Source organism: Syngnathus acus, chromosome 10 (genome assembly GCF_901709675.1).
Source record: "Syngnathus acus chromosome 10, fSynAcu1.2, whole genome shotgun sequence".
NCBI classification, from domain to species: Eukaryota; Metazoa; Chordata; class Actinopteri; order Syngnathiformes; family Syngnathidae; genus Syngnathus; species Syngnathus acus.
In genome coordinates this window covers 25,966,971-25,979,357 of record NC_051095.1, presented here as the reverse complement: position 1 = coordinate 25,979,357, position 12,387 = coordinate 25,966,971, and positions in this window count along the sequence as shown.

Here is a 12,387-nt window from a genome sequence, read left to right as displayed (position 1 = left end):
AGTTGGCTATAAGTTTGGTCCGGGGACAAAAAGGACAGCAGTATCACGGGCAGGGTAATCAGACGAACTGACAACTACTGGCAGAACACAGAGAGGTTAAATGGGGAGCCTAACGAGCTGTAGCAGGTGCTGGCAATTACATGAGTCGGGCTCGGCTGGAAGTCAGGTGACGTGGGAACGTGACACAGAGATTGGAAAGTCTGCCTCAGAGTCTCCAGGCCCTGCTTCCACAATGAAAGACGTGTAGGTGGAATTGAGGAGGTCTTCGAAGTATTCTCCCCACCTGTTGGGAAAAATATACTTTTTATCATTGGATTCTATGTATCTACTTATGTGTGCAAGATTTTCTACAGGATGTGACATTTTGACCTCGTGATAATGACTTGGGAGCATCTGGCTGGCTAAGGAACTCATGTCTGGAGTCATGAGTCGCACTATACAATAAGCCCCATAGTGAACAGATCATGAGGTTGTCATGGGATGGCTGAAGCAGACAAACGTCTTATTTAAGTAGAAGTCATGAGAACGCCACAGAAGTATCCATCCCATGACCACTAAGACTACGTTTTTGTTAAGCTAAAGTCATGAGACGACCATCTGCTTCTGTCCGTAATAGTATCGCTGTCGTCATGAGATGTAATTGTGGAATGTCCTTCCTGTCTAAAGAAGCTATGCATTTATGTACACTTGCCCCATTGTTTGTTCCTCAATAAAAGGCACGACCAAACTGAGGGAAGGCGCGGATCTCAGCCACACTCGCTGTGTGTCTGGGTCGCCCTTCTGCAGAAGTCGCTGGCCATCGAAGACATATCCCGCCTCTGTGAGATTCTGTTCAGATAAATGTTGTGGACCCAACATTTTTGGGGGCTCGTCCGGGATTCCTGAAAATCTGCTCGCTGATCCGAGGAGTGTTGAGGACGCCGAATCCGTGCACGGCAGAGGTCCCAGGACCCTGAAGGAAAGCCCTGGGGAGCGATGTTCATCCACCAGGCCGGCGAAGTCCAGTTCAGCACCTCTCGGCGGCGACGATTGACGGAATCTTCAAGAGAAATCTTTCAGAGATTCGGTGAGACCTCTTCGTTGGCTGCGTGGTTGGGGTATTTTAGTCCCCGGAAAAAAGGGTACCCGGGTAAGGGCGGCGGAGTCCTTGTTGTGAATTCCAAGTGATAGGAATTCGGTCTACAGATGGAACTTGTAGACGTAAATACACCTCGTTGTGTTAAGAAAATTCCGCGGTGTGAATGTGTGTGTGAATGGTAGCACGTATGTGCTGCATGTAATATAGTGGGAAGAAATAACGAATTTCTGTGGAAGCACAGGCAAGAATTCCTCACCAGGAAACTGGTCGAAGCAGGAATTACCACAGAAAGTTGTTATCCCACTAAAGAAACATTCCAGCTTTAGAAATCCCTAGGATTTGACAGTTGGACTAAATTCATTAAAATGGGGGGCCGTCAAAATGTTACTGACAATATATAAGGAGATGAGAAGTATATATGTTAAATAAGTTACCAAACTTGAGGCAAGTGTCATTAAGAGCGATGAGGCCGCAAGTATGTTTGTCAGACAATGAAGCCACAGTGCGCGGGCGCACTGTTAAGCAGAGGAGCCTGAGGCAAAAAGCTCTTTCTGCTCCTATGCAAAACATGCATCTAAATTTAAAAGATCTGTAAACTCCCCCATATAATAGCAAAATATGTCACGGTCAGTCAATTAGAACTCCTGTACAAACAAGAAGCATGACGAAGGCTGTTAAGTTTCCCCAAAGTATAAACGATGCTGATGTATGCGAATGATACAGGTGTCAACCTTATTGAAAGATAAGGCCACTAATATGAAAAAATAAATAAAAATAGTAAAACCAAAACATCAAATAGATGAAGATGTTTGCGCAGCGCTGTTTGTTGATGTTGTTTGTCTATTGTGTCTTTATTGTGGGCCCTTGTCTTGTCCTTGTGTTTTCTGTGTGTTTATGTGTGTCTATGTGTTAAAATTATGAAATTGGCTAAAATAGTGTGCAAGGAAATTTACTAGACTGCGGTCTATTCGATTTGCACCACGACACAAAAAGGCAAAATTATTTTGAAACAAGAAAATGCAATTTCTGGAGAAACTGCTGTGAAGGCGTAAAAGATTAATAAATACTTAGAGGATGCAACAGAATGATGTTGGAGCAGAATTGAATCAGTTGGAAAAATGTAGAAATTAGAGGTGAAAAAATGAATTTTGTGAAATTTTGCAGAAAATTTAATCAATCTTTTATTGGCCAAGTTTGAGCATGCCATACAAAGGATTAATAAGTTAACGTGAAAACATAATTTTTTAATTTAGCGATTTCGGGAATGTTGAAAACTTTCCCCGGTGTGATTTGAATGGGCTGAATGATGTGAATTTCAAACTGGGACAATGTAAATGTGAATTTTTGGAATATGTCAAAATTGGAATGAGTGGGTTGTTTTATCAAGAACCTTGAGATGGGGCAAATTCAAACGAGGAATGTGAATTGAAAATAATGTATGACTGTGTGAACAGCTTGAAGAGAGCTTGAGGAGAGTGAGACCAGTGTATAATGGAGGCTGTGTGTGTGTGTGTGTGTGTGTGTGTGTGTGTGTGTGTGTGTGTGTGTGTGTGTGTGTGTGTGTGTGTGTGTGTGTGCGTGTGTGTGTGTGAAAGAGAAAGAGATGCAAATGAGCAGGAATGAATAACTGACAAGATACAGGTTGAATGGTTGACGTTGTTGGAGAATGCTATGGGAAAATTAGCAGAGCAACTTTGAAGAAAGAGTGATCTTGAGCAAATCTAATGCTAAGAAAAGAAAATAGGGCTTATTTCACTGATTATCATGAATTGAATGGCTGGTTTTACGCTTTCATCTAAAAGTCAAGTTTTGGTCTACATTGATGATAATTGCTTTTGAAACAAAGGAAGCGTGGGGATGAGATTCCTTTCTCCTCATGCAGCATTTAGGCCAGAGAGGAAATTAAGTCAAGTAACAGAAGTTACGATGGGTAAAACCAGAAGTAAACTATCTTAGTTTACTCTCAGCGAAAGGGAGAGCAGTGCAATGAGGCAGGAAACAGGCTATATTAGACACACCACGACCTGTCACAAAGAACAACTTGTGTTTTTTTTTCTGTGATTGCTGCAGAGCTTGGGCTCCACGTTATGCTGACATTGCTAAGCCACTGACAGGAGTGGCTCATGGACAGCCGTTAGCAGTCGAAGATACATTCGCGTGGACACCAAAAGTAGAAGCATTGACAAAATTGAGAGTGGCATTAGTTCAAACAACAAAGGGTGCGATAATGGATAAGGTGTTATTGACCACGTCAGTAACAAAACTGTTTTGCCAAAATGACTTCTTAAGGCAACCCCAATTGTGTCACTTATGTGACAACAGGGGGGGATGAGTTATTAGTTACCTTCGGTTTAGATTCTTTAGTGAAATTTTTTTTTTTTAAAAAAAAAGCATGTCCTGTTTGTGTGAAACATGATCCACACGGGAACCTAAAAGAACCTCTATATGAAACTCACCCCCACTTCAGAAGGGTTAACACCTGTTGAGAACAAAGTGGAAAATGTGTTCGTTATATGTGCTGCTGCAATGGCAGTAGAATCGTCAGCAGAGGTTAACTTGTTCCATCCCACAGACCTGTTGGTACCACATGCTGTTGATGTGTTGTTACTTCAAAGTAAAATGAACATGCTGTCTCCAGCCAGACATTTGTCTTATACAGCTCTGTTATTGTCACAAATCATTGCACTGACCAGAGCGTGTACTCTAGCAGATGGACAAGACCTAATTGTATACACAGACAGCCAGTATGCATTTTCAACAGTTTTTTACTTTGCAAAACAATGGGAAAGGCGTGGAATGATAACTTCGACAGGAAAGCAAATAACACATGCACAACTTCTAATCCAGCTCCTCCAGGCAGTAATGTTGCCCACAAAGCTTGCAATTTGCAAATGTGAGGCACACACACGGAGGAAAGATTTTGTATCAATAGGCAATGCCTTAGCAGATAAAACAGCAAAGGAAGCTGCTATAGGCAAATACAGAACCTCAGACCTATTTCTGAGATTGCCGTCAGAAAAGGAAGAACTAATAAATATACAGATCTTGCATGATATGCAACATTTAGCCCCTAAACAAGAACAGAAAATGTGGATTGCTAAAGGTGCACATCTGACAGACAAAGACATATACGTTGTAAATAATAAGCTTGTTCTCCCTAAATCCCTTTTTAGAGCAGCTGCAATTTCGACACAAGGGAGTACTCATGTGTCGACAGGGGGGATGCAGGAGCTAATATCACAACACTTTACAACGTATGGTTTCAATTTGTACTCAAAACTTTTTTGTAGAGCGTGTGAAGTCTGTATAAAAAAATAATCCACAAGGGAATGTAAGACCAAAAAGAGGAAAATCCCCAGAACCAACATATCCGTTCCAAATGTCGCATATGGACTTCATAGAACTAAACAGGTGTGGACTGTACAAATACTGATTAGTCCTAATTGATGCCTTTTCAAGGTGGACAGAAATAATCCCAGCAAAGAATGCAGATGCTATGAATAGCAAAGGCTATCTGCAAGACCATCATTCCCAGTTATGGCATCCCAGAGACCATTTACAGTGACAACGGACCACATTTTGTCAATTCGGTCATTAACCAAATGCATGGCAGAAACAGGAAGACCATGGCCCGAATGTCTAGATTTTGTAAAACTCTATATGAGGATTATGCCCTGTGGCAAGGGTTTAACCCCTTATGAGATCATTCATGGCAGAGCATACAGGCTCCCTCTGATCTCACATGATCAAGACAAAGACACAGAAGAGCTAACTCTAGCTGACTACATGATCAAAACCATGCAAACGAAAAATGTGTCAAATGCAAGTTTACTGCCCTCCACTCCTTTATCTCCACAGGATGGCTCAGCAAAACCAGGTGACTGGGTCTTCATCAAAGTAATCAAACGAAAGACGTGGTCTTCACCCCGATGGGAGGGACCATTCCAAGTCCTACTCGCCACACCCACAGCTGTGCAGAAAGACCCAGCTGGATACATCTCAGCCACTGTAAGCTGCAGAGAGTGCTTGGCTCCTAGGCCCCGGTCAGGGCGAAGTATCCGGCTGCAAAGGGGGTGCCAATTATAGTTTGGCATCAGTCTCAAACCGGTGAAGAACTAAGAACCCTGACCATTTAGCTCCCTAGGGGTTCAGGTGGCTCTGTGGAACTGAACGGAAAATGGCACTCAGAGGAGTGCTTGTCTGTGCTGTGGCTGTAGCATGCTTGCCAATGACATGGAGTGTCCAGGGTCCCCAAGGGGAAAGTGGAACTTCCGCTCGAATCAAGAGAATGACGACCGAACTGTTGACAAAGTATATAAAGATAAACCCAGATATACCACATGCAGACAACATGTGGTACCAGTATGTGTCAATGTTGGCCAAAACATACAATCAAACTGAATGTTATGTATGTTCCATAATGCCACGATCAAGTCAACAGCCCGTCCTACATGCCCGACCCATGCCAGAGTAAAATGGATGGTGTTTCGCAATACTAAGGGCTTTTGGGTTTAATCCCCTCAAAGGACTCAGACGGTCGGAAAGTAATGAGGCACAACTAGCCGCCCATCCCTGTTACAACATCTCAAGGCCATTCACAATAGTGTCAAGAAGTTCTGTCGTCACACCCGCACCAGTGACTCTCGAAGTGAGTGAAACCATCTCACATCCCCTGTGCTTCCGACGAAGACGTGTTGATGGAATAAAGGTGGGAGATACAAAACGCTGCATCACCACCGCACTTCTAGAACCTTCCAGCGAGACCTTGATGAATACCACAGTAGCAATCCGACAAATCCTAGCAGGAGGCGAAAATCCCCACTCTATCATCGAAGGGGGATGGTGGCTTTGTGGTCGCCGAGGCTACGCAGTCCTTCCAGGACAATGGGATGGCACATGTGCCCCCGTATATGTGTCAGATCACACTGTGTTCCTCAGTCTGACACATTTTCAGGAACATCATCAGCGAAAGAGACGTGCAGCTGTTGCCCCCACCTTCCGTCCCTACGACAGTGTCTGGGGCTCAGACGTACCAGATGAATACAAGCTTTGGAGCACAGGACAAAAAGGTGGCACTCACACTCTTCCCACAGGCGGGTGTGGCTAAGACTATTCTCCGAATAGAAACTATGGACTACAGGTTGAAGACCTTTGCCAATTTTACTCTAGAGGCCCTTACAGGTTACCAGACGGAACTGCAAGCTCTGAGACTAATGGCACTACAGTCCCGAATGGTTTTGGACCTCCTGACTGCCGAAAAAGGAGGTGTGTGTGAAATAGTTGGTACCTCCTGTTGTACCTACATCCCAGGAGAAAATGACACCCACATCGAGTATGCTCTACAAGGACTTCGGAACCTCCGTAGGGCTATGTCCCAGGATGAAACTCCGGCCAAGGATGTCCATCCCTTTTGGTGGCTGTTTTACGGCAATTGGAGGCAACTTCTCTTGAAAGTCGCAGTTCTTTTAGTTGCCATACTGTTATTTCTCTGTATTTTTACATCATGCATCATACCTTGTATTCGTCACATGATGACTAAAATGTTGACATCAGCATTTGCTGTCCAGAATATCATGTTGGTCCATCGTGAACAAGATGAGTGGGACCACCTTGCGTAAATCGCCTGCCTGTTTGTTTTTTCTTTTTGATGATCCAAAACAAAATACATTCCATTATGACGAACATGGCCAAAGCCGAATGGAGAGCTGTAGTTCTGATGAACTCTGGAATGTAAACGTTCATACTTTTTGTTGTTGCCATACTAAATTGTGTAGGCATATACTCATTTATACACATATGTAGTTATTAGCTGATGTTTTGGTTTCCTATGAATTCCAATGTTAAACAGGGGGGAATGTTGGGAAAAATATACTTTTTATCATTGGATTCTATGTATCTACTTATGTGTGCAAGATTTTCTACAGGATGTGACATTTTGACCTCGTGATAATGACTTGGGAGCATCTGGCTGGCTAAGGAACTCATGTCTGGAGTCATGAGTCGCACTATACAATAAGCCCCATAGTGAACAGATCATGAGGTTGTCATGGGATGGCTGAAGCAGACAAACGTCTTATTTAAGTAGAAGTCATGAGAACGCCACAGAAGTATCCATCCCATGACCACTAAGACTACGTTTTTGTTAAGCTAAAGTCATGAGACGACCATCTGCTTCTGTCCGTAATAGTATCGCTGTCGTCATGAGATGTAATTGTGGAATGTCCTTCCTGTCTAAAGAAGCTATGCATTTATGTACACTTGCCCCATTGTTTGTTCCTCAATAAAAGGCACGACCAAACTGAGGGAAGGCGCGGATCTCAGCCACACTCGCTGTGTGTCTGGGTCGCCCTTCTGCAGAAGTCGCTGGCCATCGAAGACATATCCCGCCTCTGTGAGATTCTGTTCAGATAAATGTTGTGGACCCAACACCACCGACTCACGACGTCCCGAGTCGAGGTCAGCAGCATGCCATCTCCACTGTAAACAGTGTTGAAGCAGTGGTGCACTGCTTCCCCCTCCTGAGACGCCAGATAGTGGACCAGAATTTCCTCGAAGCCGTCCGGAAGTCATTCTCCATGGCTTCGCCAATATTTTTGCCTCAGTAACCGCCGAAGCCGCGTTCCGTTTGGCCATCCGGTACCTGTCAGCTGCCTCCGGAGTCCCGCAGGCCAAAACGGCCCGATAGGACTCCTTTTTCAGCTTGACGGCATCCCTTACCGCCGGTGTCCACCACCGGGTTCGGGGATTGCCGCCACGACAGGCACCAACAACCTTACGGCTACAGCTCCGGTCGGCTGCCTCAACAATGGAGGCGCCGAACATGGTCCACTCGGAATCAATGTCCCCCCCCTCTCCAGGGACGTTGGAAAAGCTCTGCTGGAGGTGGGAGTTGAAGCTCTTCCTGACGGGATTCTGCCAGACGTTCCCAGCAGACCCTCACAGAGCGTTTGGGCCTGCCAGGTCGGACTGGCATCTTCCCCCACCATCGGAGCCAACCCACCACCAGGTGGTGATCAGTGGACATCTCCGCCCCTCTCTTCACCCGAGTGTCCAAAACATAAGGCCGCAAATCTGATGACACGACTACAAAGTCGATCATCGAACTGCGGCCTAGGGTGTCCTGGTGCCAAGTGCACACAAGGACACCCTTATGCTTGAACATGGTGTTCATTATTGACAATCCGTGTCAAGCACAGAATTCCAATAATAGAACACCGCTCGGGTTCAGATTGGGGGGGGCGTTCCTCCCAATCACGCCCTTCCAGGTCTCACTGTCATTGCCCACGTGAGCATTGAAGTCACCCAGTAGAACAATGGAGTCCCCAGAAGATTCAAGATTCGAGAATTTTTATTCGCCATGTTTGGGCGTACTAAACAAGGAATTTGACTTCGGTACATCACAGCCTCTGTCCGTTGCAGTCTGTGCTTGTCTTGTTTGGAGGCCGATCCAAACAGTGATGGAGGTGCAGAGGATAGACTGGATGATGGCAGTGTAGAAGGTCTTCAGCAGCTCCCGCGGCAGGTTGAACCTCTTGAGCTGTCTCAGGAAGTACAGCCTCTGCTGGGCCTTCTTCCGGACAGAGTCTATGTGGCCGGTCCATTTCAGGTTCCGAGAGATTGTGGTTCCCAGGAACTTGAAGGTGTCTGTGGAGAGAATAGTATTACTGCGGATAGTGAGGGGTGAAAGTGGTGAAGGGTCTCGCCTGAAGTCCACTGTCATCTCCACGGTCTTGAGCGGGTTCAGCTCCAGGTGGTTTTGGCTGCACCAAAGGACCAGCCGCTTCACCTCCTGTCTGTACGCAGTCTCATCACTGTCCCGGATCAGTCCGATGAGAGTGGTGTCGTCTGCATACTTCAGGAGCTTCACAGAAGAGTCACCTGAGGAGAAATCGTTTGTGTAGAGCAGGGGTCACCAACTCCGGTCCTCAAGGGCGCCAATTCAGCCTGTTTTAGGTGCAGCCCTACAACAACACACCTGATTCAAATGATCAGCTCATCAGCAAGCTCTATTAAGGCTGATAGCGATCCTGATTATTTGAATCAGGTGTGTTGTTGTAGGGCTGCACCTAAAACAGGCTGGATTGGCGCCCTTGAGGACCGGAGTTGGTGACCCCTGGTGTAGAGAGAGAAGAGCAGTCGGGAGAGGATGCACGCCTGAGGGGCGCCAGTATTGGTGGTCCGGGTGTCAGAAGGAGCGCTCTCGAGCACTTCTTCCAGGGACTCCAAGAAGGGTGGGTACTCTGAGCTGCTGTTTGGTGCATAGACACAAACAACAGTCAGGACCCGTCCCCCCACCCGAAGGCGGAGGGAGGCTACCCTCTCGTTTGCCGGGGTGAACCCCAATGTGCAGGCGCCCAGCTGGGGGGCAATAAGTATACCCACACCTGCTCGACGCCTCTCACCGTGGGCAACTCCAGAGTGGAAGAGAGTCCAGCCCCTCTCGAGAGGGCTTGTACCGGAACCCAAACTTTTCTGCCTCGCACACCAGCTCGAGCTCCTTTCCAGCCAGAGAGGTGACACTCCATGTCCCAAGAGCCGGCTTCTGCAGCCGGGGATCGGACCGCCAAGGTCCCTGCCTTTGGCTCCCGCCCAGCTCACAATGCACCCGACCCCTTTGGCCCCTCCCACAGGTGGTGAGCCCATGGAAAGGGGGACCCACGTTTCCGTTTCGGGCTGTGCTCGGCCGGGCAAATTTTCTTCAGTTTTAAAGAAATAGGGACATTGCTAGCCATTTTTATGACCATTCGTCTTTTTCAACATTTTTTTTTCTTTTTCAACAATTTTTACTAGTACCGTATTTTCCGGACTATAAGGTGCCGACAGTGCGCCTTATAGTCCAGTGCGCCTTATATATGGACCAAATTCCGGCCCGCGGGCCAAATGCAGCCCGCATCTAAATTTAAACTGGCCCGAAGCATTGTGTCATAAAATCAATCATATGTGTCCCGCTGAAGACTATGAATCATGAATCAAAAAGACTATGGATCATTATTTTGTGATTATAAAGTAATTTGTTGCATCTGAAGTTGAAATAAAAAAGATAAAATTGAGAATGGTTTGATTTGGATTAAAAATCTGACATCCTGGCTTGTTTACTGCAGTCACAAACACCAATATCATCCTTCTTATTCATACAACAATAACAACAATAAAACAAACTTAATACATCTCAAAAAATGTATTCAACTGTCATAAAATTCTTAATTTGTTATCATTTTAATCTTTAACTTTTCTGGTAGTGCAATTGACAACAGATTCTCATTTGGAATATCAACCTATCTTGTTTACAAGTTCATTCACAATGGAAATGTTTCGTGGAATGTCGGTGCGAATGTTCAGCCCCTATACAGGACTATCTCAGAAAATTAATGCATTAATGGTGCGCCTTATAGTCCGGTGCACCTTATATTTTAAAATGGGCCATTTATTGAAGGTGTGCCTTATAGTCCAGTGCACCTTATAGTCCGGAAAATACGGTAGTCTCTGAATTCAAAACTAGTTATTCATCAGTTTGTTCTGTAGCCTAAATTTATATAGAAGATGTTGACAGCCCTCCGAGGGAAACTATGACTATGATGCGGCCCGCAACAAAAATGAGTTTGACACCCCTGGTATAGAGCTTGATGGATCTGTCAATGGACAGAGGTACAGCATAAAGATTGGTAATTTACAGCTTGTAGTAGAAAATAATTGTATTTTTTTGTGTGACTCTCGAAAACTGTTGTCTTTGTTTCAGAGGTTGGCAGAAGGTTATTCATTCCTAAATGTACAACACTTGGCCCTGAAATCTCTATGAACTGTTACAGAAAATATATTTCATTATATTGTACCACACTGGTATGATGGAACATACAGTTAACATTCAATCATCATACAATCAATTTGATGTCCCCAATATGCAATGGGGATGCCATGAACAAATTGCTCCCTCTAGTGAGAACACTACACCATGTAAAATAAACAACCATGGCGTAAGGTTGAACAATTTTGCCATTTCTCTCCAGTGCCGGGTGTCCTCTGTGAGGCTGCACTGAGTTTAACTTATACTACCCCTACAATCACATGTGTATTATTCACAATAGCAGACCCTGTGCAGACCATCAGACTGCCACACGGCAGACCACTGAAGGAGAAACATTGGAGGTAGAGTTTCATAATCAAATTCCATCAAGTCAGTCGTGAGCTCAGACATCACTGTTTACATAGACAAGCTTTGAGAATAAGGGCTCATGTAACACTGCTTAGTAATTGTACTGAAACTATATTTATAGGCAAAAACTACCATATTTTTCGGACTATAAGTCGCGGTTTTGGTGGGAGGGCGACTTATACTGAGGAGCGACTTATACGTGATTATTTTCACAAATTTTCAAACTTCAAAAAAAAAAAAAGTGAAACCCCGATAAACAAACCACGATGTAGCAAGGGATTACTGTAATTTGAACTGCAAGTGACGTCAGCGGCGCGGCGGTTGTTTACATAAAGGACAAAGGGTTCGATCACGGGATGACGAAGATGACGAATGGCCCCACGTACTACCGGTATCATTAGCGGCTTTGTTTGTAAGTGACACGGAGGACGAAGACTTTGAAGGATTTAATGATTTGGAGTGACACAGAAGGTTTGAAAAACTATTATGGCTTTTACGCACGCCCGGTCCTACTCTACGGAGCTCTCTTTCACCTCCGTGGATGGAAGTCGGGGGCCGGCGCTCGGCTGGGTGGCTATCCGGGGACGGTGAATGGGGCTCGGACATGGCTTTTACGCACGCCCAGTCCTATATTACGGAGCTCTCCTCCACCTCCGTGGCTGGAAGTCGGGGGCCGGCGCTCAGCAGCTGGCTGTCCGGGGACGGTGGATAGGGTTCGGACACTGCTCCTACGCACGCCCGGTCCTACTCTACGGAGGTCCCAGTCACCTCCGTGGCTGGAAGTGCCACCTCTGGGGATGGAAGTCCACACCGCCACACGCCTGGAAGCCGACGCCGGTGCTTGGGGCTGTGTGGCGGTGAACTATTTATGTTATAGTTATTTGATATATTTTATTTCGTGGAGCAACTTGTATATGTTTTTATCATTACAGTTCAGTAGTTGTTGGCTCGTTAAACTCTTGTTTAGTTAAATAAAGAGCCGTTTACTAAACCCACGTCTTTCCTGGTACTTTGTTAACGCTACAATATAGTTATATACTAGATCTGTGGAATAACGACAAGGCTGACGTCAGCGGCGCACGCGCGGCGTTGTTGACAAAGGACGAGGAATTTGATTAATGTTTATATGATAGTTATTTGATATATAATTTATATATCG